This window comes from Schistocerca nitens, chromosome 11, assembly GCF_023898315.1.
Source record: "Schistocerca nitens isolate TAMUIC-IGC-003100 chromosome 11, iqSchNite1.1, whole genome shotgun sequence".
NCBI classification, from domain to species: domain Eukaryota; kingdom Metazoa; phylum Arthropoda; class Insecta; order Orthoptera; family Acrididae; genus Schistocerca; species Schistocerca nitens.
The window spans coordinates 160,988,082-161,014,194 of record NC_064624.1 but is presented as its reverse complement, the minus strand read 5'-3'; the positions used below and the strand labels follow the sequence as shown (position 1 = coordinate 161,014,194).

Below are 26,113 nucleotides of genomic sequence, written 5' to 3'. Positions count from 1 at the left end.
AGAATAGTTGACCATGCACTGGATAGATACATAGTCAATAGAACATTCATAGTGGGAGGTAACCTCCATGGTGCACCGTCACTGTAAAGAAACTTCTCAAGAAACAGAGTTATTGCACAATAGGTGCAAAACAAAGCTTAGGGCTATCGATAGAGAGTTGCTGAATGACATGCATTTGGCTGTCAAGAGAGCATTGTGGGGTGCCTTCAGTGATTACCATAGCAGAATATTGTCAGATGATATTTCACAAAACCCTAAGAAATTGTGGTTATATGTAAAGGATGTCGTGCCACCAAAGTTGCTGTCCAGTCCCCGGTGAATGAGGTACGAACTGAAATTGAAGGTACAAAGCAAAAGCTGAAATGCTTAACTTGCTTTCCAAATGTTCCTTTACTACAAAGGAAAATTCAGAAGAATTGCCGCAGTTTAATCCTTGTACCACTGAAAAGATGAATGAAATAAGTATTAGTGTTGTGGTGTAGAGAAACAGCTGAATTTGTTAAAACTGAACAAAGCTCTAAGGCCTGATGGAATCAGTATCAGACTCTTTTCTGAATTTGCAAGTGAGTTAGCCCCTCTTCTAACTACAATCTATTGTAGATCCCTCGAATAAAAAACCATGCTCAGTTCTTTGAAAGAAGCGCAGGTCACGCCCACTTACAAGCAGCGTAGTAGAAGTGATCCACAAAACTACCATCCTATATCCTTGACATCAATTTGTTGTAGGCTCTTAGAACATATTCTGAGCTCAAACAGAAAGAGGTATCTTGAACAGAATGACCTCCTTGATGTCAACCAGCATGGATTTCAAAAACCAAATCATATAAAACTGAACTCGCACTTTTCTCACATGACATACTGAAAGCTTTGGATCAAGGCATTCAGATATCTCTTGATTTCTGAAAAAGATTTGACTCAGTACCACACCTACCTTATTGTCAAAAGGACAGTTGTGTGGGGTATCAAGTGAAATTTGTGACTGAATTGAGGACTTTTTGGCAGGGAGAATGCAGCATGTTACCTTGGGTGGAGAGTCATTAGTAGATGTAGAAATAATTTCAGGTGTGCCCTGTTGATCATATTAATGACCTTCAGACAAGATTGATAGTAAGCCCAGACTTTTTGTGGATGATGTGTTATATATAATTAAGTACTATGTGATAGAAGGTACATAAATATTCAGCCAGAACTTGATCAGATTTCAAGGTGGTGCAGTGATTGACAACTTGCTTTAAATCTTCAGAAATGTAAGACTGTGCACTTCACTTAACTAAAATATCAATGAGGCATTGTTGGAATCGGCCAACTCGCACAAATACCTGTGTGTAACACTTTGTAGGGATATGAAATGGAATGATCACATAGGTTTAGTCACGAGTAAAGCATGCGGTAGACTTCGGTTTATAGGTAAAATACTGGGGAAGCATAGTCAGTATTCAAAGGAGATTGCTTACAAATCACTCGTGTGACCAGTTCTAGAATATTGCTTAAGTGTGTGGGACCCATACCAAATAGGACTAACAGGGACATTGAACATATATAGAGGAGAGGAGAATGTCTCAGAGATAGTGAAGGAATTGAACCGAAACTCTCATGAAGATAGACGTAAACTGTCCCAAGAAAGTCTGTCAACAATGTTGCAAGAACTGACTTTAAATGATGACATAGGGATTGTGGGGATAAGATTAGAATAATTACTGCATGCACAAAGGCATTCAAACAATCATTTTCCCTGCACTCCATATGTGAATGGAGTGGGATGAAGCTCTAATAACTGGTACAATGGGAGGTACTCTATGCCACGCACCTCACAGTGGTTTGCAGAGTATAAAAGTAGAAGGTGCCAGTGACAGAATACTGTGGAGAAGGCTACTTGATGTCACCAAAAACAGACAGTAGTGTGTGGGGTCAGGAGAGTAAGTGCATCTGAAAATATTTGCCCAGTTGTAATAGAAAGTGTGCCATGCAGCACTGAATAATTGAATGATAGTGACAGCATGCACACACACTATTGATGTAACATGTAACTGTTAAATAAATGAGTACACACTCTAAAAGTGTCCCTTTTTTGCAAATATTCTGCTTGAGTTTGATAACTTTCAACACCTTTGTTCCACTTTCAGTTACATGAAAGGGTTGCTGTGAAACAGTAGGTGGTCAAAGTCAGTTTTGATAGAATGGACTTGAATTAATCAACCATGAATATAAAGTGTTATCCAGATTTAGATATGTATGGTAAGAGTTTAAATGAGTTAGTATGCCATATTATGTCATCAAATCACTACAGTTATTATACTGAACTATAAAATTTGACAGTATAGAGGATAGTGTTCAGTTTTTCTCTGAAACTTTCATTCAAAAGTATTTGGCATAACGTTTACAATCAAGAGTTGGTTTCATGCCAAAAAAAAAAAAAAAAAAAAAAAAAAAAAAAAACCATATCTTTCTGTTCTTTCTCTTTATGGTGCACTTCTGAGCGGTCAGCACAGTTGCTGATTCAACTTTCTTGCATGATATTTTGACAGACTACCCAGCTGTCATCCTCAGGTACTGCAAGATGCACTGTTGCCTTCTTGCCGCCTGGACTATAACCAGACTATGGACTGTTGTTGCTCTCATGCTGCTGTTTATAGCAGAGTTTGATTCACAGTACCCTCTATGCCCTTTCATGGTCCTTTGTTTTTCTGAGCCTGCACTGATATTCCATGAAACAGACATATTCTCTGTCAGCATTTCTCAGATCTGGTGGCAAGATTGTAGTAAATTGAGTGCCAAATCCCAAGCATTCCTTAAATTGAACTCTCCATCCCAGTTTATTATGTTTTCTAACATCCTTATTTCGAAAGGCTCCTGTATTACACTTTTCTGAAAAATTGGTGTCATTAACTTAATAGAGGGGAGAAACAATAGTTAACAGCCCCCATATAGTTGAGACCTGTAAGTGACATAGCAGTCATTGCTAAATATGCAGTGTTTCTCACAGATAACAAGTTCACACACACCTGCAACATCTTTATGCATCTCAACTGGAGGTGGTTGTGTAGCTCTCCGTATTGTGTATACTGTACATGCTGTTTTGGTAGTGTTTGAAGTAGTGCTAGGCTACACTAGGGAAGCTAAATTTTCATGTGCCTCACATATTGGCCTGCAAACAGTACATAGCACAGGTTTCCAGTGCTTTTCTCCCATTGCAACCAGTATCATACAACATGAACTGTAGTAGATGTTAAATAACAAATAACTGTCAGTATTTCAGGCCATGCTGAATGGAATGATGTGTAATAAAAGTAGCAATTTTATTTCAAATTACAAATCACATGAAAGTAAATTATAATTTGGTGCAGGCATTTGAAATGTTTTGTTGTCATCATCACCATCTTGGACAGTTTCCAGCCACTGGCTGGGTCTGTCGGGAACACGAGCCTCTCCATCGTGTTCTGTCTTTCCACCATTCCCCCTCTTCCACCTTCGTCCAGTTCTCTCCTCTTCTCGTCACACATTCCTTCACTCCCTTCACCCATCTATCTCTTGGTCTTCCTCTGGGCCTCTTCCCCTCCAGTTGCAGATCAAACATCCTCTTTGGAATTCTTCCCTCATCCATTCTCTTCATGGGTCCATACCACTGCAGTCTTGATTTTTCTATCCTGTCCTGTACTGGTTCCTCCTTTAGTCTTTCCCTCACATACACATTTCGCAATCTGTCTCGTCTTGTTACACCCGACCTGCTCCTCTGGAACTTCATTTCACTAGCCTGTATTCTACTTTTGTCACTTTTGTGCATTACCCATGTCTCACTTCCGTATGCCAATATGGGGACAAAGTAGGTTCGGTATATAATTCCCTTGGATTTCTGTGGCACCTCCTTGCTCCAAATAAGCCCCCTAATGCATTTGTAGAACTGCCCTGCTTTTCTGCACCTTTCATTTATTTCCATTGCGTTTTCCCCCTTACTTTCAATCACGCTTCCCAGGTACTTGAAGTTCTCTACCACTTGTAGTTTTTCCCCTCCACAAGTTATATCCACATTTGGCCTATTCTTCTTCCTTGTTGTGACAATTATTTCACTTTTCTTTGCAGAGAAATGCATTCCATATTGTGCTGCCGTTGCCTCCCATGCATCTAACTGCCTTTGCACCTCCTTCTCGCAATTTCCCCATTACATCAGGTCATCGGCAAAAAGCACTGCTTTCATTTTATGATCTCCAATTGCATCTGATACTTGATGTAGGATTTCATCCATAACAATAATAAACAATAAAGGCGAAAGTGCACTTCCCTGTCGCAGCCCATTTTCCAGCTTGAACCGTGCAGTACGTTCCCTCCCCACTTTCACACAACTCTCACTTCCCTCATACATTTTTCTTACTTTTCGTGTTATCTCTTCATCTATCCGTTTTGCGTTCAGCACATCCCAGAGCTTGTCCCTACAGATACTGTCATACGCCTTCTCAATATCTAAAAAGGCCACGATTAAGTCCTTCCCGTACTCATAGTGCCTTTCCTGCAGTTGCCTTACCGCAAATATGAGGTCCGTTGTTGATCTTCCCGGTCTGAAACCGTACTGCTCCTCTCGCAGTCTACTTTCAATACTGCTTCTTATTCTCTTCTCCAGGATCTTTTCATAGATTTTTCCACAGTGGCATAGCGGGGTGATTCCTCTGTAGTTCTCACATCTCCTTTTATCCCCTTTCTTGAAGATCGGGACTATAATTCCTTTCTTCCAATCCTCAGGAATTCTGTTCTCCTTCCACACCACCCTCAGCACTCTGTATAGCCACTGGGTTCCTACTTCTCCTGCTGCTCATATCATATCCACTGTTACTTCGTCCCAACCTGGTGCCTTGCCCCCTTTCATCCTCTTTATGGCTTCTTCCACTTCGTTCCAAGTTAGATCATCAATTTCCCCACTATTATAATCGTCTGCTGCCTTAGGCTCTCCATCGCTGTTAGTTACCCGCTTGGCGGCATTCAACAGATCTTCAAAGTACTCCTTCCAAATCTTTTTGAGCTCATGCATTTCCTCCACAACTCTTCCATTATTATCCATGATCCTCAGGCACTCGCTTCTGTCGTTCCTCTTATTTCTTACCATGGTGTAAAGTACTTTTTTGTTCCCTTCACTGTCCTCTTCTAACATTCTTGTCCATTTTTCCATCCATGTTTTGTTGTAAAAGAATAGAATTACACTACTGGCCATTAAAATTGCTACACCAAGAAGAAATGCAGATGATAAATGGGTATTCATTGGACAAATATATTATACTAGAACTGACATTTGATTACATTTCCACGCAGTTTGGGTGCATAGATCCTGAGAAATCAGTACCCAGAACAACCACCTCTGGCCGTAATAACGGCTTTGATACACCTGGGCATTGAGTCAAGCAAAGCATGGATGGCATGTACAGGTACAGCTGCCCATGCAGCTTCAACATGATACCACAGTTCATCAAGAGTAGTGACTGGCATATTGTGACGAGCCAGTTGTTCGGCCACTATTGACCAGACGTTTTCAATTGGTGAGAGAGCTGGAGAACGTGCTGGCCAGGGCAGCAGTGGAACATTTTCTGTATCCAGAAAGGCCCGTACAGGACCTGCAACATGCGGTCGTGCATTATCCTGCTGAAATGTAGGGTTTCGCAGGGATTGAATGAAGGATAGAGCCACGGGTCCTAACACATCTGAAATGTAACGTCCACTGTTCAGAGCGAACAAGAGGTGACCGAGACGTGTAACCAATGGCACCCCATACCATCACGCCAGGTGATATGCCAGTATGGCCATTATGAATACACGCTTCCAATGTGAGTTCACCACAATGTCACCAAACACAGATGCGACCATCATGATGCTGTTAACAGAACCTGGATTCATCTGAAAAAAATGACGTTTTGCCATTCGTGCACCCAGGTTCGTCGTCGAGTACACCATCGCAAGCACTCCTGTCTGTGGTGCAGCATCAAGGGTAACCGCAGCCACAGTCTCTGAGCTGATAGTCCATGCTGCTGAAAATGTCGTTGAACTGTTCGTGCAGATGGTTGTTGTCTTGTAAATGTCCCCATCTGTTGACTCAGGGATCGAGATGTGGCTGCACGATCCATTACAGCCATGCCTGTCATCTCGACTGCTAGTGATACGAGGCTGTTGGTATCCAGCACGGCGTTCCCTACTACCCTCCTGAACTCACCGATTCCATATTCTGCTAGCAGTCATTGGATCTCGACCAACCCAAGCAGCAATGCCGCGACACGATAAACCGCAATCACGATAGGCTACAAACCTTTATCAAAGTCGGAAACATGATGGTAAGCATTTCTCCTCCTTCCATGAGGCATCACAACAATGTTTCACCTGGCAATGCCAGTCAACTGCTGTTTGTGTATGAGAAATCGGTTGGAAACTTTCCTCATGTCAGCAGTTGTAGGTATCGCCACCGGCGCCAACCTTGTGTGAATGCTCTGAAAAGCTAATCATTTGCGTATCACAGCATCTACTTCCTGTCGGTTAAATTTCGCGTCTGTAGCACGTCATCTTCGTGGTGTAGCAATTTTAATGGCCAGTAGTGTATATGCATCGATAATATTGTTCAGCAACTTGATAAAAATGTTTTTTGCATTTTCATGTGACCCGTAATTAATCACTAGATCTGATTTTCATTCAAAATTATGATCCAATGTTTTAATTAATATTTCCATATTATTGTTATTGAAATTATAAATAAAAGTATATCATTTACTAGTGGTGAGAATCAAGCTGATAACCTCATGAATACACACTCTGCATTCCGTTTCAGTGTTTCTTTTTCCTCCCTTTCCAGGAATTACTTCATACCAGTTTAGGAAATTTGTTATATGCGCACGTACTTCCATTTCTGTAAGAAGACTGAAGAGGACCTGTCTGCAAGGACCCTTGTTGATCACAATTATTCCATCAAATAAAACTTGTGCTCCTGCAATAGGACCAAAAGAAACTGCCATGTACAAGTAATGATGAAATGTGTAATGATGAAATGTGTCAGTCACTGAAGATGGCCTCCAAACATGTCATGTTTTTCAGTAAGTGCCACAATTTTCTGGTTTTCTTCCTTGCATATTTTCAAACATTTGAGTGTCGAATATGCTAATTTTGGGTTGTCTGCCACTGTCTGTATTTTGCATCTGTAACTTTAAAATGTGGTGGAGATTTATTTCCTTTGTAGTTTGCTACAGCCAAATGTAGTACCAGCAATTCGTTTTTTGTTTTCATTGTCAGAATTGTGTGAACATGCTACTGAATGCCAAACTGGAAGCAGAGTGTGAGAAGCTGACTGCTGTCCCTGGTGATGTTAGAGAAGGAATTGGTGAATGAACTACCAGTTCAGGTGCCCTCCATACTCCACAGCAATTTGTCTACTTTTTTTATTTTTAGTACCCAACAGCAGAGCACATTTGGTCATACGTAGCACTTATTTTGTTCTTGGGTCAACAGTATTTCCGTAATGCTAATAACCTGAAGATATTGGGAAGATCCAAGTTAACTTGTCTCATTGTTTCAACTAAGATATTGAACGCCAGGGTTTGTCTAGAATGAATCGTTTCGCAGCATCTTGTAGTCACCATCCGCTGTTACTCTGTCTTGGACCTAGCAGTGGCTATCATGGCTACTACTCATCTACATAACCCACCCAATAGCTGCCTTGCAGGCAGAGTGGCTTGCTGTGCACTTGTTCTAAGGGCTAATCATAAAGTTTTAACTACTCCTCAAATAAATGAAGCTGTGTGTTATTTGGCAAAGAAAGAAATTTACAACTGGCACTATTGTGAATCAACTTAGCACTGTGACTAGATGCAGCCATGCTCCATTGAAAGTAATATGTATTGTTACAAGGAACTGGAAACTTCTATCAACAAAGTCAAAATTGTTTATCTGTGAGAAGGTGAAAGCAGTGGCAGTGCTGATGGAAAGGTGACAGAATGTGGAAAGCAAATGTTACCGTATTTACTCGAATCTAAGCCGCACTCGAATCTAAGCCGCACCTGAAAAATGAGACTCGAAATAAAGGGAAAAAAAATTTCCCGAATCTAAGCCGCACCTGAAATTTGAGACTCGAAATTCAAGGGGAGAGAAAAGTTTTAGGCCGCACCTCCAAATCGAAACAAAGTTGGTCCATTGTAATATGAGACACAATTTAGGTCGAATGAAAGACGATACAGCTACAGTAGTTTGGTTCGAGTCGTAAGCTTAGCAGTTAAGCTTTACCTGGTAGCCATTGCTATGCGTCAGGTGCTCCGTCCGTATTTATACGGGTCCCCTTCCTTTTTCACGTGCTTCGTCTGGTTTGAATCGATTGCTTATTTTGCTTTGATGTGATAAGTGCCGTTTTCTTTGTTATAGGTGTTTGTCACTCTAAGCTGAAAATGCATTACTGTACTGTGTCATACATTGTTTGTCGCATTTTGATAGTGCGTGTTTACGGCCTGTCGCCGCTCGCGGCATGACTTGCTTTTGTGCGCGCTACCGCCGCTTAAAAAAAAAAAGAGGAATCGTCTCATTAGCGAAACAATGGCAAGAGACTGCTATTTGTTGTTACTTACAGTGCTGCTTTCTTTGATAATGATCAACAAGAACCAAATAATAGACTGCGTATGATAGAACATGTTCTGAACGAGAGTTTAGCGAAAATTTTTCTCCGTTTGAAAATCTTTGCGGCCGCTTCTTTAGTACATCAAATTCTGCACAGAAATTAGTCATCTTACATTTAAAATCTAGTCAGTTGCCGTGCTTCATTTCTGGCTGTATCACTATTAGGCATAAGAATAATACGAATACAAACATGACACGATACGTATATTCTTCCGCGTTTGCTGTTGTCTCACTCTAGTTTCGTAGTTTATTAGCCAGACAGGATTTAAATGAGATAGCAGCAAACACGAAAGAATACATGGCAAAATGTTTATATTCGTATTATTCTTATGGTGAAGAGAATAGTGCATGTGATTCACATTTCATCAGGTTCCTATTAGCAACCATCTCTTCTCACAGGTAGGAAAAAACTCGGAACGTAGAGTTGGCCATATTGACAAACATCCCTAACAGTCTTGCCAGTCGGATTTTCGTAGTAAACTGAAATTCTGCTACATTCGAAGATGAACAATACGGAATTTGTATTTACTTCGTTGGATAATGTATGAAAATGCAGTGGTCGAAACTCGGGGCGGAGAAAAAAAAAAAAGCTCGTCTTCACCTTTTTTTTTTAAATTTATTTACTGATGCAGAGGTTTTGGCGCCAGTATTTATCTTTGTGCCCACAAAGCATGCTTGTGTAGCGCTACATATATTCGACGGCAGAAGTTAGTTGTTGCGGCACCTACCAACATTTTTCAGAACTTCCGCTTGCTTTCCACTCGATTCTAAGCCGCAGGCGGTTTTTTGGATTACAAAAACCGGAAAAAAAGTGCGGCTTAGATTCGAGTAAATACGGTAAAAGAGCAAATTGATGATGTGCAAATTATGGAAGGAATGACACGTTTCTGAGATGAATGGAATTGAACTACCTACCCCAAATAAAAAGCAGCAAAGTGTGCACAATACATATACACCTAGACAGTGTGGATAAAAATGTTACTTGGCAGCATTTTTTGCATCATTATGAAGGGTAAGAGGAAATGCCAACTTCGCTAGAACTTCACAGCTTACATCATATGGGGCTGGACGTTACAGCTAGCAAACTAACTCTGACAAGTAGGGTAGAAGAACAGAGAGTGAAAGCTGATGTGGTTTAAAGCGCCAGCTATATCACCCCGAAACTGTTTATTCTGTTAGCTTTAGTTTGAGAAGTGTTGACTGGATGAAATTTATTAAAATGATCACAGCTTGCAAAATAGCATGATGGCACACTGTGTAATTTTACAGTCTAGCACACTGAGGTGTGTGATCGATCCTACTACAGAATAAATTTATCTTATTTTTCATTATGATTTATCTACTTTCACTTTTGATGACAGCTGATAACCACCTTGAATACTTTGATTACAAAATAGATGACAAAGAGATAGATAAAAGTGATTTCGTATTCAATATACAGCAGGTACATATACATTTATTTATTATTATTTTCGATTGTTCCCATTTAAGAGAGCGTTTGAACTTGAATTCCTTTATGATGATTGTTTATGTTTCTTCTGAGCCCAAATTTTCTTTATGTGTTCACTGTGTTGTTTCTTTCGCTCCGCTGTCCATTTGCATCCTGGTCTCTTCTGTGTTGTGGTGTCAAATTTATGTTTTTTTTTATGATGTTCCTGAATTCAGTTCTATTTTCTGCATCGTTTACTGTTATGTGTGCTTGTCTGAGGTCCTCTTCAACTTCTTTTATCCATTTTGTGTTTCCCCTGCCTGAGTTGATGACTTTAAGAATTTGCTTTGAAATTCTGTTTTCATTTATCCTGTGGATATGTCCGTAGAACTGCATTCTTCTTTTCCTTATTGTATCCATAATCTTGTCTGTGTATTTATATAATTCTGATGTTGGTCTCTTCTTCCAGATTCCTTGCTCTTGTATCGGGCCAAAAATTTTCCTTGGAATTTTCCTTTCTTGTTTCGCTATTTCTTTGATTTTAGTTTGCCGACCTATTTGTGTTGTTTCAGATGCATACAGTGCCTCCGGAAGTACGACAGTGTTGTAGTGCCTCAATTTTGCGTTAATGGATATGGACTTTTTGTTATAATAGTTACACGTGAGTTTATATGCTTTCTGTAGTTTTTTTATTCTTTCCTCATTGGCCTTTAGGTTGATCCCTGGTGGCTGGATGATTTCTCCCAGGTACTTAAAATGTGGTACTTGTACGATTTACCCATGAGTTGTCACAATAGGCAATTTGTGTTGTGGCACTCTTTCTATGTACCGGGTTTTCTCATATGAGATTTGCAGGCCAGTTCTTTGTGCAATTTCGTGTAACTTCTCTATGGCGTTAGTGGCTTCTTTTCTATTATTTGTGAGGATTCCAAGGTCATCCACAAAAGCTAAACACTTCACATTGAATCTGTTATCTTTTCTAATGCCAATTTGGATTCCTTTGACTTCTTTTTCCCATGTCCTGATGATTTTTTCAAGAATGATATTAAAGAGTAATAGTGAAAGTCCGTCACCCTGTCGCACTCCAGTTTGGATTTCAAATGGTTCCGAGATATCCCCCATAAATTTAACCTTGGAGACTGTGTCAGTTAATGTTTCCCTAATGATGGCTCTTGTCTTTATGTCAATGCTGAATTCTTCCAGCGTCTTGCAGAGCGCTACTCTGTCTATTGAGTCGTAGGCCTTTTTAAAATCTACAAAAGTAACCACTGTGTTTCGGGTGTTTCTCATCTGGAGAATCATTTTCAGATTCCAGATCTGCTCTATGCATGATCGTTCCTTGCGAAAACCAGCCTGGTATTCTCCTATTTGTGGGTCAGCTTGTTCTTCTGATCTATTCATGAGAACTTTTGATAGGATTTTATATGTGACTGGTACAAGTGAGATACCCCTGTAATTATTTGGTTCAGTTTTGTCCCCTTTTTTGTGGAGTGGATGGATGAGTGCGCATTTCCATTCAGAAGGGATCTGTTCTGTTTCCCAAATGTTTAATATGATTTTGTGAATTTTTCCTGTTAATCTTTCATCATTTAGTTTCCATAGTTCTGCAATAATTCCATCTTCTCATGGGGCTCTATTGTTTTTCAGTGTCTTGATAATTTCTACTATTTCGTTGATGGTTGGCAGTTTAGTGTCAGGATTTGGTGTAGACGTCTCGTAGTGAATATCCTCTGTAGGTCTTTTGCAGTTGAGAAGTTTGTTAAAATAGTCTGCGAGGATTTGGCAGTTATTCTTAGTGTTAGTTTCTAGTGAACCATCTGGTTTCTTGAAGCAAAGATTGGGTGGCTGATATCCTGCAATATGTTCTTCTTAAAGTGTTGTTCTATCTCATCTAGTAGCCATTTGTCATACATTTATTTATTATTATACAATTTATAATTTTTAGAGTGATAAACACTGTAACCGAATGCAAACTGTGAGGTCAGTAATTGTCGCAAAATATATTGTCTAGTATGAGGAACTATCTGATCTTCTGTAAAGTCCATAGTGACATGTAGCAGAGGGTGAAATCGTGTGGATGTGTGTTTGTAGAAAAGCTGCTTGACAAATAATATTTTTTCTTTGTGCTTGAGTGTTAAGAAGCTCTTAAAGTTGGATGATATTGATAAAAAGTGAAGTATTAAGGTCTGTTTAATATGTACAGAAGCGTAAAGGTAGTTTTAATTGAGTTACTGTTTACTTTTTCAGTTTCTTGAAGTTCCATTTGGAGTCTCATGGACTACTGATTGTATCAAGGAGAATCCTGAACAAAATTTGAGAGTGGATGAAACTGAGAATACTGAGGTTAGAGTATTCTCAGTTTCATCCGCTTCCAGATTCAGTTCACATCGCTGGTATATTGCATGCAAAGAGAGAAAACATCATTGGCGTAAATTGTGAGTTTTCTGGAAATTATCATATAAGTAATTTTCCAATATTCTTGTACTATTCCACTTGACTTGGATTACCACCTATTATTTGCTGACTTTTTTGAGTAGAATATGAACAGGCCTTGCAACCTACTTGCAGTGACCTCTCTTGATAAACTAAAGGTATCAACATGATACTTTACACATTGTGAGGCCCCCACCCTGTAATTGGATTAAGACTGCTTCTTGAATACTGGGTTGCTGTCATATTCACTTGGCATTGGATTCCCAATTTTGACTGCACTGTTGGGTAGTTCCACTTCCTAGGTGTGCATATCAAATGAATGAGGTCTGTAACCATCTGCCAAAATAACATATGCCCTATCAAACACCTACTCCCACTACTCCATATAATTAAGTCAGAAAAATGTCAAGTAATGTCTCTCGAAATTGGAAACAATTTCTCGTTAGAAATTAAATTTATTATACTTTCTGTTCTAAGGAAATGTCTCTGTGATGGCTTAAGTTCATCCACAACACATTAACACTGACACAGTTTCATAACATTATTCAAATTGGCTATTTCTTTTAGATTTAGCCTCATTGCCATTAAAGTATCATACAGTTTCTCATTTCATGCAAACCGAACAAGAGTTGGTGATTTTCAGTGTTGGCAGTTGCTTTCCACACTTACCTCATCCCACTCTCCTGAGACCTTCGAGTTAACTACACCAGTTACCTGCTGCTGAATGAGTGACTGCCACACACCATATTGGCAGGTGCCAAAACTGCTCCTATACTCAGATGATGGAGTATCACTGTGCAGCCTGTGGGCTCCAGTTGGACGAAGGTGAGTCAGGCCAAGATCCGATACTGTATCAGTATCTGTACATCCTCCAACTAAACATTTTCCAAAATACTCATTCCTTACATTTTATAAAAGAAAAAATAATCCCACAGGTAACCTTAAAATTTTACCGAAAAGGACTCTAAAAGCCAAATATTCCATTAGAACCCTGAAAAATATTTTGATGAAGTACATGAATAGCAATGGTGTTTTAAATTTCACTATACAAATTTCTGGTTTATGACTGACTGTTTTTAAAAAAAACAGTCAGTCATAAACCAGAAATTCGTATAGTGAAATTTAAAACACATTCACACTTCCATGTTTTTCACACCTGTATTTTATAAATTGCTTGTATCATATGGTTTATAGAAGAAATCAGAAATCAAAACCATATAATGCCACGTAGGTATAAATTTATCAGTTACACACTTTGTTGATACAATTCCAAACTCTGGTTATGGTCCAATTCAGTGTACTTTCAAATTTGAAATTTTCAGACAAGGCATTCAAAATTCACTTAGTCAGTTTTTATCCATTTTGAGTTAAGCACTTATTTACATCTATAGGAAAACACATACCAGTTATCATAATGTTACACACTTGATAAGAATAATGAAAAGTTGGCAACAATGTTTCAGAATTCCCAAAATACATTAGTCTTTCAGGAGAGATTTGTATCTGTGTAAAGAGCTAATACATTAGTCTCTTTATTGAAAAGAAAGCTTTATTTTGTGTAATATTCTGTAAATGTGACTAAGTGTTTAAGAAACAATAAAATTTAAAAAAAAATCTACTTTAAAGAAAAAAAAATAATTTTGTGTGCTCTCTGTTCTCCCCCTCTCTCCCCCCTCTCCAACCCTCCACACTCCACCCCCTTTCCCTCCTTCTCCCCCCACCGCTAACCCCCTCTACCCCCCTCCCTCCCCCAGTCCTCTCCCCTGCCCACTCCCTCCAAATCCATGTACATGTGTATTTTAAGAGTGTGTCATATCATCATTAACTCCTAGCACAGTGCCTTGGAGTGGCGTTGCATTGCGTGTTACACAAGTCCTGAATGGAAACTTCTTGTGTTTTATCTGCCACCTGGCCTGCACTGCTGATTGGCAAGCAAGGATCATTGTCTGTCATTGAATTTAAGTGAACACACTATGTGAATGAAATCTTATGAATACATCATATTTTCGTCAGCTTCATCTGGCAACTGTGTCGGTCATCTCTAATGTGAGATAATTTGAGTTAAATGTAATACATGATGCTGTGCTCACACATGGAAATGTCAGTGATGGCCTGCTTGAATTTAGAGAAAAAGAGTGCTAGGTTTACAATTAACATTTCATTATATTTGTGATCAAACTTCGTACTTTTGGTGCTGAAAATCTTGGCGAAGGTCTTTGGTCGAGCACAAGACACTGATGATGGTCGGAGAGAAGAAGAAACTGAAGTTTGAAACTTCCTGGCAGATTAAAACTATGTGCCGGACCGAGACTCAAACTCGAGACCTTTGCCGAATTGTGATAAAGGGTGAATAGATGGAAACGCACAATACTGTAACTGGAGGCAAACTGTGAGGTCAGCACATGATGGTAAAGGTCAGTAAATACAATGGTATGCTATGTAGGAGAGTGAGAAGTCGGAGCCTCTGCAAAGAATGTAGTGAAATGTGGTGCAAGGTGAAATCATGGTGGTGTGTGTCACTAGAAAAATGGTTAGCAAATTATCTGTTTTATATGTACCGAAGTTGTAATTTGGATATTGTTTTCTCCAGTTTCTTGAAGATCCAATGGAAGTTACTTGGTCCCCTAATTGTATCAAGGAGGAACCCAAACTACATTTTGGGTGGGATGAAACTGAGAGTAGAGAAAGCATTGACATCAGTGATGTAGTGCATATGAAATGAGAAAAAATGTTGTTGGCTATTTCTTGAATGTTAAGAATTCATTACATTGAAATAAATCTAGAATGTGAGTTTTCCAGGTTTTACTGCTATTAATAATTTCCCAGCCTTCTTTACTATTCTACTTCACTAACATTGTCAAATACATTTCTGGCCTTCCTGATTTGTTTTCCATGGTTTCCCTGAGTTGCTCCAAACAAATGCTGGGTCTTTCATGGTTCACAGGAGAGCTTCTGTAAAGTTTGGAAGGTAGGAGACGAGGTACTGGCAGAAGTAAAGTTGTGAGGACGGGGCGTGAGTCGTGCCTGGATAGCTCAGCTGGTAGAGCACTTGCCCGCGAAAGGCAAAGGTCCCGAGTTCGAGTCTTGGTCCGGCACACAGTTTTAATCTGCCTGGAAGTTTCATATCAGCGCACACTCTGCTGCAGAGTGAAAATCTCATTCTGGAAATGCTGGGTCAATTGCTTGGAAAGGGCATGGCTGATTTCCTTCCCCATCCTTGAAACACTGGGAGCTTGTGCCACATCTCTAATGACCTCAATGATGACAGGATGTAAAATCCAAATCTTCCTTCCTTCCTTGGATTATCTTCTACCATTTGCTGACAGGTGTGAGTAGAGTCTATATAGGGCTTCTAACAATGTGTATAATCCTATTTACAGTAACTGTTCTTGGTGTCAAACATTTCGTGTATGTATGATACTTTAATTATACTTTACTTCACACATGGCTAGGGCCTTATCAACCACATGTCTGCTCTGAAAGACTCTTCCATTTCCCTCTGTCTAGTATATTTGCTATCCGTTTCAAGTTGATGTCTGCTCTAGCTGTGCCGTCTCAGTTCTGATCTCTCCACCTCATTCTATGTCATCCTCTTTCTCTTGTTCCCACCATTGCCCCAGAGGATGCTGCTGTAGGTAGTGTGTTCTGACATTCTTGCTGTGGGGCTAGGCCAGTTCAACCTTCTCTTCCACAGCACTTTTACTTGCAGTTCTCTTACAAACTCCCATGGTTCTTAATTATTACTCTTCTCCATTCTTTGTTATTTTTATTGATTACAGATACAAAACCTTTCTTAATATTTTTCTTTCAGATATTAATAGTTTCTATTTGTCTTTCTATATATTTGTGTGTTATATCTGTGTAATATTGCTCATAAAATAGTCAACTGAAAACAGTGAACATTGAAGATAGTGATAAGTTATATTTTGTTAGGTATTTATTCAACTGCATAATTTTATGTTAGCTGCTGCTAGGCAGCCATGTATTTCTACACTCCTGGAAATTGAAATAAGAACACCGTGAATTCATTGTCCCAGGAAGGGGAAACTTTATTGACACATTCCTGGGGTCAGATACATCACATGATCACACTGACAGAACCACAGGCACATAGACACAGGCAACAGAGCATGCACAATGTCGGCACTAGTACAGTGTATATCCACCTTTCGCAGCAATGCAGGCTGCTATTCTCCCATGGAGACGATCGTAGAGATGCTGGATGTAGTCCTGTGGAACGGCTTGCCATGCCATTTCCACCTGGCGCCTCAGTTGGACCAGCGTTCGTGCTGGACGTGCAGACCGCGTGAGACGACGCTTCATCCAGTCCCAAACATGCTCAATGGGGGACAGATCCGGAGATCTTGCTGGCCAGGGTAGTTGACTTACACCTTCTAGAGCACGTTGGGTGGCACGGGATACATGCGTACGTGCATTGTCCTGTTGGAACAGCAAGTTCCCTTGCCGGTCTAGGAATGGTAGAACGATGGGTTCGATGACGGTTTGGATGTACCGTGCACTATTCAGTGTCCCCTCGACGATCACCAGTGGTGTACGGCCAGTGTAGGAGATCGCTCCCCACACCATGATGCCGGGTGTTGGCCCTGTGTGCCTCGGTCGTATGCAGTCCTGATTGTGGCGCTCACCTGCACGGCGCCAAACACGCATACGACCATCATTGGCACCAAGGCAGAAGCGACTCTCATCGCTGAAGACGACACGTCTCCATTCGTCCCACCATTCACGCCTGTCGCGACACCACTGGAGGCGGGCTGCACGATGTTGGGGCGTGAGCGGAAGACGGCCTAACGGTGTGCGGGACCGTAGCCCAGCTTCCTGGAGACGGTTGCGAATGGTCCTCGCCGATACCCCAGGAGCAACAGTGTCCCTAATTTGCTGGGAAGTGGCGGTGCGGTCCCCTACGGCACTGCGTAGGATCCTACGGTCTTGGCGTGCATCCGTGCGTCGCTGCGGTCCGGTCCCAGGTCGACGGGCACGTGCACCTTCCGCTGACCACTGGCGACAACATCGATGTACTGTGGAGACCTCACGCCCCACGTGTTGAGCAATTCGGCGGTACGTCCACCCGGCCTCCCGCATGCCCACTATACGCCCTCGCTCAAAGTCCGTCAACTGCACATACGGTTCACGTCCACGCTGTCGCGGCATGCTACCAGTGTTAAAGACTGCGATGGAGCTCCGTATGCCACAGCAAACTGGCTGACACTGACGGCGGCGGTGCACAAATGCTGCGCAGCTAGCGCCATTCGACGGCCAACGCCGCGGTTCCTGGTGTGTCCGCTGTGCCGTGCGTGTGATCATTGCTTGTACAGCCCTCTCGCAGTGTCCGGAGCAAGTATGGTGGGTCTGACACACCGGTGTCAATGTGTTCTTTTTTCCATTTCGAGGAGTGTATATCTGTTCTGTTATTTCTAAACAGACGCCTTAAGTACTTGTAGCAATCTGTCTCAAAAGTAAATCCATAGAGGTGCAACACTTTGGATTTTCCTACTTATGACCAAATATTGTCATCTCTCTGTTAATGCAAAGTCCTGTTTATCAGCCATTTTGCAACAGTTTTGCATCATTCTGGCTAATTCTGTTTTGGAACTACTTATTAATGTTACATAATCTGCATTAGCAAATTAGTAATGTTCATACCCTGCAGTTGGTTCCCTTGTGAGTTAGTTTAAAGACTAGTTGGTGCATAGGTGGAATAGAAAACTGTGTAGTGCTGGTGTGGAAAGAAGGAAGGGAATTGGTGGGTGAAGCCAAGAACTAATGACGGTTGAAAAGTCAGAGGGTTTACAGGAACGTAAAATATATTGCAGGGCTAGTTACCACAATTCAGGGTACAATGTATTGTATAACTTTGTATTATTTTTGATGAGGATAGAAGCTGAAGTAATGAATTAAAATTCATACCACTGTCAGGACTTGAACCTAGGTCTCATGTTTACTGGGCATATGTGCTAACCACTACAGCGCTTCAGCATTGTGCCTAACACAGCTGCACGGACTACCCTAGTCCAATGCCCTCCCTGACATAAACTTCAGGTGGTGCCGTCAGCCCATTTTCCCCATTTCAAATTGTCAGTATTGCCATGGTAAAAATTTTAATTCATTACTTCTGCTTCTATCCTCACTGATGAAGTTGTGACATGTATGTCTTCAGGAAAACTTAACTCTATAAGATCTTTATTATTGGTTTCTTCTTCTTATGTATAAATTTGTACATTCCATTTCCTTGAAGAACTTTCACTTAAATTTACATCTACATTTGGAAAACATACATACAGTGTTCATTGCCTGTGGATGGATAAATTTAAAAAAAATTAAATTAAAGAATAAAATAAATATACTGTCACACACATTTTTGAAATGTAGAAACAGTATGTGGATATCTACATTTCATTTCCAAGCCTTGTCAGTAATTTGTATTAGTGTGAATAAATGAGCCTGTCTGGATCTGGTTTTATGGAAACCTTGTTGGTGGCCCCCAGGCAGTTCTTCACTGCACTTCTTCACCTAAGGAGATTGGGCTGTTTAATGGACAGATCATTTGGTTTTATAAGTGACGTCAAGTAAGGGAATTCGTCAGTAGTTACCTATTTATTTCAGATGACAAGGCTGTTATTTTTCTCAAATGTGTGGTATGTAACTGCAGTGGTATGCTTTCTATCTTGCAAATAGTTTCTATTAACGATTATATTTTGAATTCCAGTTGTGTTTCTCCATTTTTTTAAATACATCATTGCATATCTGGTCTTTGGCACAAGCCTTGTTATTGTTTGGGTTCCTTATAGATAGTATTTTGTTGACAGATGCTGTGGTGGCTTGTATATCAACTGTACCTGGTTCTTCAAATTTAATGTGAGGCTGTGGATCAGTAGTCATGGAAAAAAAAGTCTTCCACGATTTTTTGTCTGTCTCAAAATCTTGTACTGTTGGAGTATTCCAGTGTCTTGTATCTTAGAGTTCATTGTGTTTCCTCACTGATTTTACAGTTCATTACTTCACTGTCAAATTTTTCCTTTCTTGAATATTTGATATCTTTCATGCACAATCTGAGACACTTATGAGAAAGTCCTATGACTCCTGGTGTGCTTTGCACAGCTCTTTTAATTACTATGGAGGAGCTTCAAGAGGCTTCGAAAGGTATAAACAGAAAAGCTTCTGCAATAGAATGCAGAATTAATTAAATATGGAGGGTTATCATTAGATAAAAGAATTTTACAATAAATTAATGTCGGATGAATTGAAAGATCTCAGACCCTTGGTATAAAGCAGAAGTAATCTCTTTCCAAGAAAAGGACACACAGTGACAGCAAAAACTATTGTGGCATCAGTCTTGTAAACACTGGCTACAAACTACACTCAAAGATAATCAATAAGCACATTAATACCACAGAAGCTATTATTTCTGAAGAACAAGAGAGATTTAGAGCAGATCATTCATGCATAGATAATACCTTTGTAATTAAAAGCATCATAAAAATATTCAGAGAATTTATCATAAAACCCATATGGCCTTTATTGTCCTAGGGAATGCTTTTGACCATGTGAGCTGTGATAGACTATGGACGATTATGTCCAAATTTGGATATCCTTATCACCTAACAGTAGTAGTGAAAAGCACAGAAATTGATCAGAAGAAATAATTACTAACCAAGGTGAAGACAAAGGTGTGGACTATCACCTACCATTTTAATATGTACATTTACTTCATTTTTCAAAAATGGAAGTGTGAAGTAAGCAATGAAATTAAGATAACAATAGAAGAATATGGATTTCCAGCATGCTGGGCTAATTACAGGATAGCGACTTGAGTTAAACACTTTGATATACACACATCGAAACAAGTTTTGCATCACCTTGGTTTCGAGAGTTCTGGAAACTGTACAGAAAATTGGAATAGGGATCAACATAAACATCATTTCCGCCCTTTTTATTGCTCACAAAAACCACACATTGCATGTTGTATCAACATACGGTGACACTCATTAGTGAAGAGAAGTTGATGCCAATCCTGAGTGGTCCATTTTCATGTTGTTGGGCCCATCTTTACCACACTGTGTGGTGTCGTGTTTTCAAAGATGGACCTCGCCGTGGACATTAGGAGTGAAGTTGCGCATCATGCAGCCTATTGCACACAGTTTGAGTTGTAACACAACCTCCTGTGGCTGCACGAAAAACATTATTCAACATGGTGGCGTTGCTGTCAGGGTTCCTCCAAGTCATAATCCATAGGTAGTGCTTATCCACTGCAGTCGTAGCCCTTGGGAGGCCGGAGCGAGGCATGTCATCGACAGTTCTGTCTCTCTCCATCTCCTCAATGTCCAAACAACATCGCTTTGGTTCACTCCGAGATGCCTGGACACTTTCCTTGTTGAGAGCCCTTCCTGGCACAAAGTAACAACGGGGACGCGATCAAACTGCTTTATTGACTGTCTAGGCATGGTTGAACTACAGACAACACGAGCCGTGTACCTCCTCCTTGGTGGAATTACTGTAACTGATCAGTTGTCAGACCCCCTCTGTCTAATAGGCACTGCTCATGCATGGTTGTTTATATCTTTGGGCAGGTTTAATGACATCTCTGAACAGTCAAAGGAACTGTGACTGTGACACAATATCCACAGTCAACGTCTACCTTCAGGAGTTCTGGGAACTGGGGTGATGCAAAACTTTTTTTGGTGCGTGTAGAAACAGCCTACATTTCTAGATTATTATTTATTTAATTGACTAGTTTTGGATTAACTGAAACCATTTTCAAATCACCCAGAGAGACAAACCAACTATTTTCGAAAGTATCATGTGATGTCAAGATTATACTTTTACATAACAAAGTCAAGTTTCAACCTTGAACAATGACAGAACATACATACATGTATAGATACTTGTTATGTCACTGTACATTATTAAAACCTGGCTTTATTATATGTATAAGTGTAATCTTGACACAATTTATATGCTATTTTGGAAAACACTTTTCTCTGTATTGATGATTTCAAAATGGGTACAGTTAACCCAAAACCAGTCATCAATTAATTAGAAAGTGAATCGAGCAACTTAGGCTGTTTCTCTATGGAACTGAATGAAGAATACCTCATTGTGCTTCTGTTTGCAGATATCATTATTGTTCAAAAGAATGAAGATGATCTCCAAAGATCAGTATATGTGCTGAATAAAATATACTTTTTTTTTTTTTTTTTTTTTTTTTTTTGCTATATCTTCGTCATTTACCAGCCATGGCTGGACTGACTGCGTCACAAATACAATGTTTATCAACTAACATTTATATAACACCATATACAAAATTTATATTACAAATAAAAGAAAATATTTATGCAGTGCACAAAAACACATAGAACATAGCGGGAATGAAATATAACTAAACAGGAAAGTAAAACTTCATAGCAGCAAATGAAAATACCATAAAGCAAAATGTCACACACACAAAGTTTCATTTTGGCAAAATATGTACTTTAAGTAAAACACAAAATTAAATGTGCAGTTAACATAAGAAGAAGATTTAATTTAGGCAAAATTATGTATAAAACATAACAATATTTATTATTTTGTCCATTCAGTAGAACCGCTGTTGAAAAACTCTTCCAATGAATATAGTGGATGTTGTTTCAAGTCCTGAGCAATTTTTTTCCGAAATAATTCAGGTGGCAGGGTTTTCACTTCTGGAGGCAGTTGATTGTACAATACAATAAACACACCTTTAAAATGTCTAGTAACGAAAATCTACAACTACACCTATACTCCACAAACCACCGTGAGGTGCATGGCAGGGGGTACGTCCCATTGTATCAGTTATTAGGGTTTCTCCTGTTCCATTCACATATGGAGTGGGGGAATTTGTTCAATGTCTGTGCATGCAGTAATTATTCTAATGTTATCCTAACAATCCCTAAGTGAGTGATATGTAGGACTTTGTACTATGTACCTAGAGTAATCATTTAAAGCCAGTTCTTGAAACTTTGTTAACAGACTTTCTCGGGATAGTTTACATCTGTTTTCAAGAGTCTGCAAGTTCAGTTGCTTCAGGATCACTGTGACTCTCATGGATTAAACATACCTGTGACAATTTGTGGTGCCCTCCTTTGTATACATTCAGTATCCCTTGTTAGTACATATTTTGTCACTGACTCACATTTAACCCTTTCTTTGGCGATAGGTGGGGAGGGAAACTGAATTTTGTTAGGTATGAAGTAATATTGCAATTAATAGGTAATTACAATTTTGCAACTCATTTTAGTTTACAATCTACAGTTGACTCATACCAGCAAATGGGAAATATTTTTCCCACTGGCACTTTTTATCATGAGGAAATATAATGACAGTACCTTATTTTTTAAAACTTATGATATACTCTCATGAAATGATAGAAACAGCAGTAAGTAACACACTTTTGAGTAAAAACAAATTATTTACCATGAAACTGGTAGAAACATGGATCCACACACAATGGGACATTACATGCTATGCATATATGGTGAGTACACTTTTCCCTTTGCTTACTGCTACAAGATCTGCATCTCCAATAAAAGCTTCCCTAAATAGGATGATGATTTCCAATCTTTGGTAGCCTGATGTGCACAGGTATGAAAATACGTTTGCCTCAGTGTTTCCTATCAGAATCTTCAGCATGTCTGCTTGTGTCTGTGTATGTGCGGATGGATATGTGTGTGTGTGTGTGTGCGCGGGAGTGTATACCTGTCCTTTTTTCTCCCTAAGGTAAGTCTTTCCGCTCCCGGGATTGGAATGACTCCTTACCCTCTCCCTTAAAACCCACATCCTTTCATCTTTCCCTCTCCTTCCCTCTTTCCTGATGAGGCAACAGTTTGTTGCGAAAGCTTGAATTTTGTGTGTGTGTTTGTGTTTGTTTGTGTGTCTATCGACCTGCCAGCACTTTCGTTCGGTAAGTCACATCGTCTTTGTTTTTAGATTTATTTTTACTTTTTATTTACAAAATGCAGGAAACATATTTCTCTCAAGAAGTTTGTCACGTCTGCCATAGCAAAATTATCCTTGATTTTTCATTTGCTTTGTTAATCTCTCAGCATAAATTTTGAAAAGCTTCAGTGACAACAACAACCACCTTGTGTAATACCCCTTCCAATACCCACCTCATCGACAGTCATTACTATCCGCTTCTGTCGCATTCCAATCCCAGGAGCGGAAAGAGATGTCTGCTTGTGTCTGTATATGTGTGGATGGATATGTGTGTGTGTGCGAGTGTATACCCGTCCTTTTTTCCCCCTAAGGTAAGTCTTTCCGCTCCCGGGATTGGAATGACTCCTTACCCTCTCCCTTAAAACCCACCTTCTATTGCCCACCAGACTCATCTCCTGATGTAACAGAAAACTTTAGAGAAAACCTCAGTTGACTTGTATGGAAGTTCCCCAGTCATACAGTAATCATTGGTGGAGACTTTAACCATCCAACAATTAATTGGCAAAATTACAGTTCTGTTAGTGGTGGGCATGATAAGACATCAGCTGAAAATTTGCTAAATGCCTTTTCTGAAAACTACATAGAACAGATAGTTTGGAACCCCACTCATGACAGAAATGTATTGGATATAATGTCAATGAATAGAGGATGACCACATTGAAACTGGTATCAGTGTCCATGATGTGGTTGTGGCAACAATGATTACCAGAGTGAAAAGGATGACTAAAACAAGCAGAACGAGATATGTCTGCTTGTGAGATGTCTGCTTGTGTCTGTATATGTGTGGATGGATATGTGTGTGTGTGCGAGTGTATACCCGTCCTTTTTTCCCCCTAAGGTAAGTCTATCCGCTCCCGGGATTGGAATGACTCCTTACCCTCTCCCTTAAAACCCACATCCTCTCGTCTTTCCCTCTCCTTCCCTCTTTCCTGATGAGGCAACAGTTTGTTGCGAAAGCTTGAATTTTGTGTGTGTGTGTTTGTGTGTCTATCGACCTGCCAGCGCTTTCTTTCGGTAAGTCACATCATCTTTGTTTTTAGATATAATTTTCCCCACGTGGAATGTTTCCCTATATATATCAAACCTGCATTTGGATCGGACTTCTTCTTAACTTTTGTGCAGAAAGATGTGCAGTATACTGCTGCATCCATTTTCTATAAGCTGCCATAAGAATTCAAAAATATTAGCACTAATCCAAGCGCTTTCAAATTGAAGCTGAAGAGATTCCTTATGGGTCACTCCTATTCTGTCGAGGAATTCCTTGAAAAATTAAGCTGATTCCTACGTTATATTGTTGATTGCATTTGCGTAAATTTATGGCTTGTCTTTTTTTGGATTCATAAACATTTTATTTTATCTGTTATCACTTTTATTTTGTAATTTCATGTACTGACATGTTCCACGACCTTGGAGATTTGCTCCTCAATTTGGTCCTACGGAACTAGATGTGTAAAACAAAATTAAAAAAAAACCACTTTGAGTGATATGTAACAGATCGGCAACATCTTGCTGTGTATGACCAGCTGAAAGTAAAGCTACTGTCCTAACTCTACATGCCTCTACATGTCATGTTACTGCAGTTCAGATGGCTCTGAGCACTATGGGACTTAACATCTGAGGTCATCAGTCCCCTAGAACTTAGAACTACTTAAACCTAACTAACCTAAGGACAACAAACACATCCGTGTCTGAGGCAGGATTCGAACCTGCGACCGTAGCGGTTGCGCATTTCCAGACGGTAGCGCCTAGAACTGCTTGGCCACACCAGCCAGCCATGTTACTGCAGTGCTGAACACAAACTGAACGAGACTGTCGGTACTGGACTGCTCGCGGTGTGCCGCTGTGGCAGTGGTATGTTTATATGACTGGAAAACTGCCACAAAGCGTGCCAGTAGTAAACATTGCCCAGTATTTAGGCTCTAACTTCAGGTTTTGTGTGGCTAGAAATTCGATTAAAGCACATTGGTTCTCACTCACTACGTTGCACACTGCCATATGGCACACTACAATTTGGAGCCCTTTAGCGGCAGAGAGTTCCGACTTGCGTCAGCGAAGTGGGACAGTCGAGTAATATGTGTGACATGTGACAGCTCAACCGATATTGAGAACAGGGTCAAAAATTGTGTGGCATTGCTCTTCAGCACACTCTGGTATATACCGTAGAAACGAGCAATTTGTTCCAACTTCACAACTGACAACATTAGTGATCACAAGACAAACAGAAACTGACTGCTGTAGCAGTTTGCATACACCTGGTACAGCGTCCTATGCCAAGGTGTCAGGCATGTCCAGAGGATGCAAGACGTATTCCCGTAAATGTAGTAAAACAACTAAGTTGGTGGTAAGTATGCTTTCCACAGTCCATAAAAAGAAATGTTAATAATGTGGCAACTATAATTCCCTGAAAAATATGAGACTTTTCATGAAAATTAAACTCTATGTTTCTACATTTCTCAACAGAAACGACAGTCAGTTCAGCGGACCGTGACTAGATATCAGAAGTGTATACAGCTAGTATGATGAATTACCACATATGTACAGTTGACAGTACATATACTTCCCATAGCCTGCAAAAGGATTAACCATAATCTTCTGTAGTTCTCTCAATGAAAAATTGCTCCCACTAGTTGGAACAAAGTGCAGGACACGCGCATCTGCAAG

The 26,113-nt window shown here is 40.0% G+C and overlaps 1 long non-coding RNA gene across 2 annotated transcripts in view; it reads left to right on the top strand.

Annotated features, from left to right (window-relative positions):
- Window positions 1–13,549, top strand: part of LOC126212939 (uncharacterized) — a 33,402-nt gene extending 19,853 nt beyond the window's left edge. For both annotated transcript variants that reach the window (XR_007541011.1, XR_007541010.1), the window contains exons 4-5: window positions 6,818–7,055; window positions 12,299–13,549. This is a non-coding gene — a long non-coding RNA (uncharacterized LOC126212939). The remainder of the gene's footprint in view (window positions 1–6,817; window positions 7,056–12,298) is intronic.
- The last annotated feature ends 12,564 nt before the right edge of the window (window positions 13,550–26,113 follow it).